Below are 8,402 nucleotides of genomic sequence, written 5' to 3' on the forward strand. Positions count from 1 at the left end.
ATATTGAATATACCATGAACTGCCAGAAGAAGAAATAAATGTGTCCAGGGAGAATACACCTTAGAAGTGAGGATGGCGAGACTTCATCTTTCATACTTTAGACATATTATTAGGAAGACTCAATCCCTGAAGAAGGATATCATGCTTGGTAAAGCAGACGGTTAGCAAAAAAGAGGAAGACACTCAGTGAGATGAATTCACACAGTGGCTTCAACACTGGGCTCAAAAATATCAACAATTGTGAGGATGGACCAGGACCAGGTAGTGTTGTGTTGTTGTTGCTGTGAGTTGCCTTCAGGTGGATTCCAACTCATGGTGGTCCCATGCGTGCAGGGTATAAATGCTCCATAATGTTTTCAGGACTGACATTTTAGCAGCAGAAAACTAGACCTGTTTTATGATGCTCTTCCTTTCTATTTACCCATATTTTTAGTTAATCTCTGGTTACTAGTTATTTTACATTAAATTTTTGTTGTTTAAATATGTGGTGTGAATTCTGTCCCCTTATTGAGCACTGATTGCCATACTGAATAACTAATAACTATGGTTGTTCAAATATTAGTTATATAATTTTAACAGTTATTTTGTTGAGAGGACAGGGAGAGGATTTCTTTCTTTCTTTTTTTTTTTTTTCCCTAAAGTTTCCAAGGTCTTTTTGACCCAGAAATAGTTTAATAAGTAAAAAATATGCAGAAAACCAGAGAAGAATTAGAACTGATTACAAGAGGCAAAATTTCTGTCTGGGGTTGAGTAATGCCAAAAGTGAGATTTCTAAGCTTACTAATGCATAAGATTGAATTCATTAGAATGACAGTGGGAGGACATAAGTGAACACTTATAAACAGTGACACTGACAGATTGAGCCAGGGTTATCTTTAAACTTAATGCCTCTATAGTACAAGCGCTATAGGTTTGTCTGCAGTTGTCAAGAACAGCATGTGCCTAATGAGATAGTGCTCTAATTGTCCTTTTTCTGAACTCTGATGAATGAGATTTTTGAAATTGAGGGATTTGTAATAAGGAAAATTAGGTTACATATCATGTATCCAAATGATAGTATAATATATTAACCACACATGACACAAGAAAATTACTTCAACTTAAAAACAATTCAGTACTTATATCATTGGCAAAATATTTTCTTTTCACGCACTAAAGTATTATGTAGATAACAAAGTCCTAAATCATCACATTTTCTGTAACTGCATTTTCACAAGATGGTCCTGCCTATAAAAAATTTTAGTGATTCATAACTAATGTTCTCTTCCTAAATTTCTTTCTTTTTTTTTCCTGCAAGTGTTCACAAATATTGTCTGAATGAAGTGTCTACTGTGGCCTAAACATATTATTATGTGAAAAAGAAGTTGAGAGAAGTCATCATGTATAATTTTGTGGATCAAATATATAGCATTAATAACTAATCTCTGACTAAAATCACATATTGAGTTTGTTATTATAATATAAATCCTGCTAATTATATTTATGGAGATCTCGTTTTATACTTTTCTTCAATAATGTTAAATCTAAAAGAAATTCAAGGCTGTTAAGAGAACACAAAACAATTTTTACCACAATTATGATCTCAGATAAATAGATGAATATATATATATATATATATATATACACATATATATATCATAAAACCCATTGCTGTCAAGTTGATTCTGACTCATAAAGTGACCCTACATGTAAGGGTTATTAGGAATCATCAGTAATTATATATATCCTAAAAAAAAACTTCTTTTATTTGTAAAAAATGATAGCCATAATATGGATGTATGCAAATGTGCTATTGATTATATCACATCATTTTTTTTTTCATTAATTGCTAACAGAGTTGTCCTCTTCTTGAATAATGAACATATAGTCATATTATCACAAGAGATACCTACACACACAAAAAATTGTGTTCTGCCTTTTATTTCCATTCCCATTTCTTATTAGCAGAACCGATGATTTTTGCACTCAGACCAAAAAACAAAATATCTGGAAAACTGTAAGATCTTTCTGGGGAGGCCTAGAGTTGTTTAGGTAGGTGATCATTTACCATTTGAAAGCCTTCTTCACTCTTCCTGGAAGAGGAGGAAAAGGGGGCTCCGTTGTAGGCTACTTTACCCATGTATGCATGCTAAAGTAAATCCAAATAGCTGCCTCACCTACATGCACAAGAATTTTGGTCAGGCATGTGATTCAGAAGAGAATTTATTCAGACGATAGATTGATTCAGAGATAAACAATGAAAGAAGAAATCCAGAGCATCTGCCTACATCAATCAGCTTTCTATTTCATTCATGTAAAAAAGGTCGGGTGGCAAACTGTGGCCAATAAGCCAAATGCAGCCCACTGCCAGTTTTCGTTTGTTTGGTAAATGCGATGGTTAATGATATGTGTCGTCTTGGCTAGGATTTGATTCTTGGTGGTTTGGTAGGAACTATGTAATCACCCTCCATTTTGTGATCATATGTGAGCAGCCAGCCATTTGAAAGGGGAGTTTCCTTGGGGCTGGGGCTTGCCACCAATATATATGGATCTTCTTAAAAAAAATTTGCTCTCTTTCACAACCCTGCACTCTTCTCATCACCTGACCTCTGGTTCTTGGGATGGGAGACAGCAGAATACTGCCTGACCTGTAGGTTTTGGGTTTGTCAGCTCCTGCAACCACATGAGCCAGCAGAAGCCTTTGGACTGATGCATGACTGATGCATGATTTAGGACTTAGTAGGCCCCATAATTGAGTGAGCCATTTCCTTGAAGTAAATCCCTCTCTATTGGTTTTGCTCCTCTAGAGAACCGAGCAGTGAGCTAGTAATAGTTTTTACAGTTTTAAATGGTTGAAAAAAATAAAAACAAGTATATTATCAAAAGATGTTAAAAGGATATGAAATATATTGTCTATGGATGCTTTCATGCTACAATGGCAAAGATGAATAGCAAAGATAGAAATATTACTGTCTGCAAAGGCTAGAATATTTCCTATCTGATCTTTTATAGAAAAAGTTTGTCCACTATTATTTTCTTCTTTTATTATGATGTAGCTTATTGAGGATTTTTGTTTTCTTAATGTCAAAAAGCAACAGGCTTTTATCTAAAAGAAAAGGATAGAAGTGAAACTAAAAGAATTGAGGAAAAAAATTCCTTTTTTTTTTTTTAAGATAAAAAGAAAACTGACATATCTAAATTTCAGGGGGAAAATCTTGCTAGCTATATGAAGTACCAGTTCCTTATAATATTGAAATAAATTTCAGCTTCAATTACCCCCAATTAATATAAATTAGTTCAAAAATATTTATGTTTCTAATAACATAGCTTCAAAAAACATAAAGCAACAATAAAAAAACAAAAAATTGAAATGAAAAGAACTCTACAATCATAGTGGAAGGCTATAAATAGTTAATTAGTTAAATGTATAGCAAGCAAACAAATACAGAAAGGGTATAAAAATATTTTTATAGTATAATAAGTTAACTGTGCCAGTATATAATATTGCTCACCAAAACTGTTGGAAAGACTTTTTTCAAGTATAAACAAGGCAATTTAAAAATCATCAAATATTGGTATATAAAACAAGTTAGAACACATTTCAAAGCATTAAAATCATGTTTTCTAACAATATTCAAAATAAGCTTGAAATCATAGCAAAGGATTACTAGATCAACTGGATAAATTTGGGAATTAAGGAGCATTATAAACACACATTGTTGTTGTTAGGCACCATCATGTTGCTTCCGACTCATAGCGACCCTATGTGCAACAGAAGGAAACACTGCCCGGTCCTGTGCCATCCTCACAATCGTTGTTATGATTAAGCCCAATGTTGCAGCCATGTTTTCTTTGCAACCACGTTAAGTCAAAGAAAAAAATCTTAATAGAAATTATAACTGCAGTATATGTACTATATTGAATGTACATCAAAACAAGGTAAAACAAATTTTAGAGTTATTTTTCTAGCTTTATATGCATATATTAGAAAAGAAGAAAAGATTATTACTAGGTAAACAATCATCTTAAACTATGAGAAAAAGAAAAGCAAAATAAGTTCAAATAGAAAAAAAATAAAAGAAATGATAGAGATATTCAAAAATAAAACAAAAATACAATAAAGCACAAGTAGGTAAACTGAGGGAAGCAACACCCTGTGGGAATCAGGACCTCTAGACTCGTTAAGACCACTAGATACTAAAAAAGCAGGGAGATGAATCAAACATTTTCCAAAGATATAACTGTAATGATTATAAGAAGGGCCACTTTTACTCAATTACCATTGTTCTCACGTATTCCGCCTGTTGGAGATACAACACCACATACTAATAATTGGCTTAGAGTAAAACCATCCAGAAAGAAGGCTCTCCATTCTTATAGATTAACATCCCCAAAACCATCTTCACAAAGTTATTTTATCCTTCTGTCAGGCTGGAAGTATCTCTATGGTGCAGTATCTCTATGACAAAGTGTCATATACCCATGGTCGTATGTCACAACAATTTTACTGTTAAATGATTGCTTTGCTTTGAAGTGGTATCAAGCATTATTTAATATTGATGAGGCAAACATGCTATGAGCTCTAAGATAGCTGTGTAGGCAAGAAAGTGAACTTATATCCTCAATATGTATTGATTTCTTTGAAGATAAATGACTCTCCCTTCTATCTTGAAAGGGATCCAACAAAATCAACTTGTCACCAAGTGGCTAGGTTGTCTCCTCAAAGATTATTTTCTATTGTTGGCAGGTTGGACATTTGGCAGGTAGATAAAACTTTGAGGAGAAACCTGTGTGGTTGAAACCATGAATAGTCTGAAATCCCTGCCACCATAACTATTCACCCTTGAACACATGTATGGAATGATTGAAGCTGACTGATGCCAACTGGCTGAGTCATTCAGGGTACTTGGTTGGTTAGTGCCTCTCCCATGGTAGATACTCTATGGTGGAAGTTAATAAGAAATACAAAATTCTTCTCACTGTGAGAAGTTAAAAGTCCATCCACAAAGTTTGTTTTGTTTTGTTCTTTTTTTTATAAACCTCATTATCCCTTAACTTTTTTTATCCCTTAATTTTTAACCTTTCTCCTTACTAACTCCTGGTTAACCAACCAAGCCTTTTGTGTGTTCTGGCCTTGGGCGACTTCTTTTTCTACTTGAACTGAATGGATAGATGCATTTCTCACAGCTCTGCCCATTGAGACAGTTTCCCTCACGACTGCATTTCAAGTTATTTCAGTCACACTAAAACCCTGAGCAGATTTGCAGTGTAATATAATGACATATTTGGCACATATTGGGTTGCGTGTTCAATGAATTGAGCTCCTCTCTGGAAGCTATTATAACAGAGCATGTGAGCCATGTGCCCATAGATGTGAGACATCAATGTTTGGATGATATGGTTTGGGCCACCATTTTGTACAACTGACTTACATCATCCTCCCTGCTTATCCCTGATCCAGTATGTACTGCTTTAATTTTAAACAAATTGCTGTTGGGCTAAACTATATTATGGTATCATGGATTGGTGAGAACCCACTTCATCGTTGCCAGTTCTGACAGTATTGTCACTTGTTTCATGATCTATGGTTCAATATCTACAAAGGCCCAGTGACTCTCCAGAAGCTGTCTTTCTAGTAGCATGTAATTATCTGCTGCATTTATCAAGACCTTAGTATAGAACAATGCAAGGTGAGTTTACCTATCCAGTTGTCCATAACTATCACAGAATCTTGTCCCACCACAGATACTTCTAGTACCAAAACATTCACTGGGTTATGGCTTGAGTGCCATTCCTCATCACACCGCAGCCTGGATCTGTTGCAGTGACTTTCACTACTGTTATTCTCTGGAAATGTCATATTGTTTTAGATTTAACATATTCCTGTAATGGGAAGTTGGCCTTTTCAGAAGTTTTCAATACAGGATTTCTGCCAGTGATCATGTATGCCGATTCTAATTACACAATTGGTAAATGACCATGAGGTGGGTTCCACTGTGGGAAGGACCTGGTTCACTACTCCTTTCCGTAAGTAGTCCCTGTGTGTCCTCAATCAAATGAAGAGGGGAGGCACAATATGATGATACTATTGATTCCTGGGTATGAATAGAGATTTGGATATTGTTTTCAACAGTCCTTGAAATATGTGAATATTCTCTATAGCTCAACATTCAATTACTGAATAAATGAACGTATGTTCCTTTAAGGAAGGACTTGGGAAAGCATTACCACGTATTGCTGCGTTTTTGCCAGGTCCTTTCTCTGGGGATCTGGCTGCTGCTTCAGTCAGTGAGTCTGAGAACCAGCTCAGGTATAGAGACTGGGCTAAGGATCGTGACGTTTCCATTATGGTGTCTGTTCTCAGCTTCCTGGTCATCCATTCTTGATTTCTTTTTATTTTTAAACAGAGAAATGTTGTTAGCTGTCATTTTTTCTGTCCCTAGAATGACATAGTCTAATAACAATTTTCATATTTTTTTTAGAAAAGCTTCTCCTCCCCGCCACACACACTGACTGCCTTGTTGCTCATTTCTATTTTTGAACCTACTTTGCTTCTGATGGTTAAGCTTTATCTACTGGCCTCTATAAATTTGAGATTCTATAGTAACATTTATTCTAATGTATCCCAGTTCTGTAACAGTATATCCTACCATCAGCCCTACCCTATACAAGACTGCTACCACTGAGTTTCTCAACAATGCTAATGCCTCTCTCACCAGTGTCTTCCTTTTTATTTAGTAAAGATAGGGTTCTCCAGGCTCTCCTCCTGAATGCAGTGTACTGATATTTAATCTGGCCTCGTCTGATATATCCAGTACGGTATGCCGACTTCTCTAAGTCTATCGATTCCTTCTTTCACCATCTGCCATGGCAAGTCAGGCATTTCTATCACACTTAGTGTGGGCCATTATATTTTGATGCCTCTAAGAGCCAAATAATAACTGCACATTAGTGATTGCCATGGTTTTACACAGTATAGCATGGAGTGGTGCTCTCATTTCAAAAAGCTCTCCCTTACCCAATAATTTGTCCTTTTTATTTGATCCAGCAAACTCAGGATCCAGTCTTATATGTACTCACCTAACTGGTATTGGCTAGATCCTAAGCACCACTGGTATATTGTCCCTTTTTCACTTAGCAGGCCCTACATATCCCTGGCCACATTATAGTATGACTTGTTGGTCCGAATTGTTGGTTTGACAGCCAGAAGGAGAGGTTAGGGAAGATCCCGAGGAGGGAAAATATTAGCATGCAAGGCAGATGCTTTGTCAAAGCGAGGGTGAGCACTAGTCTTTAAGGGACGAATGAGACATTTCTGCTTGCTCAAGGAGTATAAGAAGATGTTGGGTTCCATCCCAAGTCTCAGGACCCCATTCTTTCCCAAACAGAGCCCTGATGCAGTAAAAATCAACCTTCACTTATACTCTCCTACACGTATAATTAATTCCTAGGTCTTAATCTTGTCTTATTTTTATTGCCCTCTGGTTGCCCAAGATGAAAGTTTAATTAACTGTGTCAAAGGAGACCCTATGAGTCTCCTATTTCTCCATCATTTGGTGATTAATCATGTGCGGCTAGTTAATGTCTTTTCCTACAGCACCAGTAGTGTTCAGAAACACAGCAACACACCTCAAATCCAACTGTCTTTATAATTACCACTTCTCTGGGCATTTCAAGTGCCTTGGATAACGAACCTGTGGTGGCTTTATGTTGTGTTAGTTTAGTGAGGGTGACCTATATTTCCAAGAATTCCCTTCCCCGTATGTTTCTGATTAGAGTGGGCCACAAAAGACATTTTTTGTGAGAGGTTTAGAGGGCCAAAATGAAGCATCAACCTTTTTGTTGTTGTTGCTATACTGTTTTCTGTCACAGGGTCAATGAAAATAATTTTCTAGCTCACACATTTTAGTTTCCTGCTGATTCACGTTATTGGTATGGGACAGCTGCCATGCTTGCAAATGTTATGCCTTTCCCTGCATCTTCCTTCAGCTTCTCTAACTCATCAAGACTGGGTGTAGAAATAACTGGCATAGGGTCTAGTCTGTCCTTCTGAGTTCCAGTTCGTATGTATCTTCTCTCTTACTAACTGGCTGCTGTTTGGACTTTAAGCTCCACAACATATGTAAAGACAGCTTCACTGAGACCAAATCCCTGTAACACCTTCCTTATATATACTTCATAGCAGTTCTTGCTTGATCGATTAAAACTTGACTGATAAAGCTCCAGCTAGTGCATTATCCCATTACAGTTTCCCACAATAAAACATTTTAACAGGTTGATTGCTACAGTATGCCACAGGCTATCAGTTCTGAGGTTTTAATTTCTATTTCACCAGTGGGAGAGATCTAGTTCCAAAATACCACTGTAGAATTGCTTCACCATACAGTTCATAACAGCCACTGTCTCAAGTCAGGGTGCTTCAG

The sequence above is a fragment of the Elephas maximus genome, chromosome 14, assembly GCF_024166365.1.
Source record: "Elephas maximus indicus isolate mEleMax1 chromosome 14, mEleMax1 primary haplotype, whole genome shotgun sequence".
NCBI classification, from domain to species: Eukaryota; Metazoa; Chordata; class Mammalia; order Proboscidea; family Elephantidae; genus Elephas; species Elephas maximus.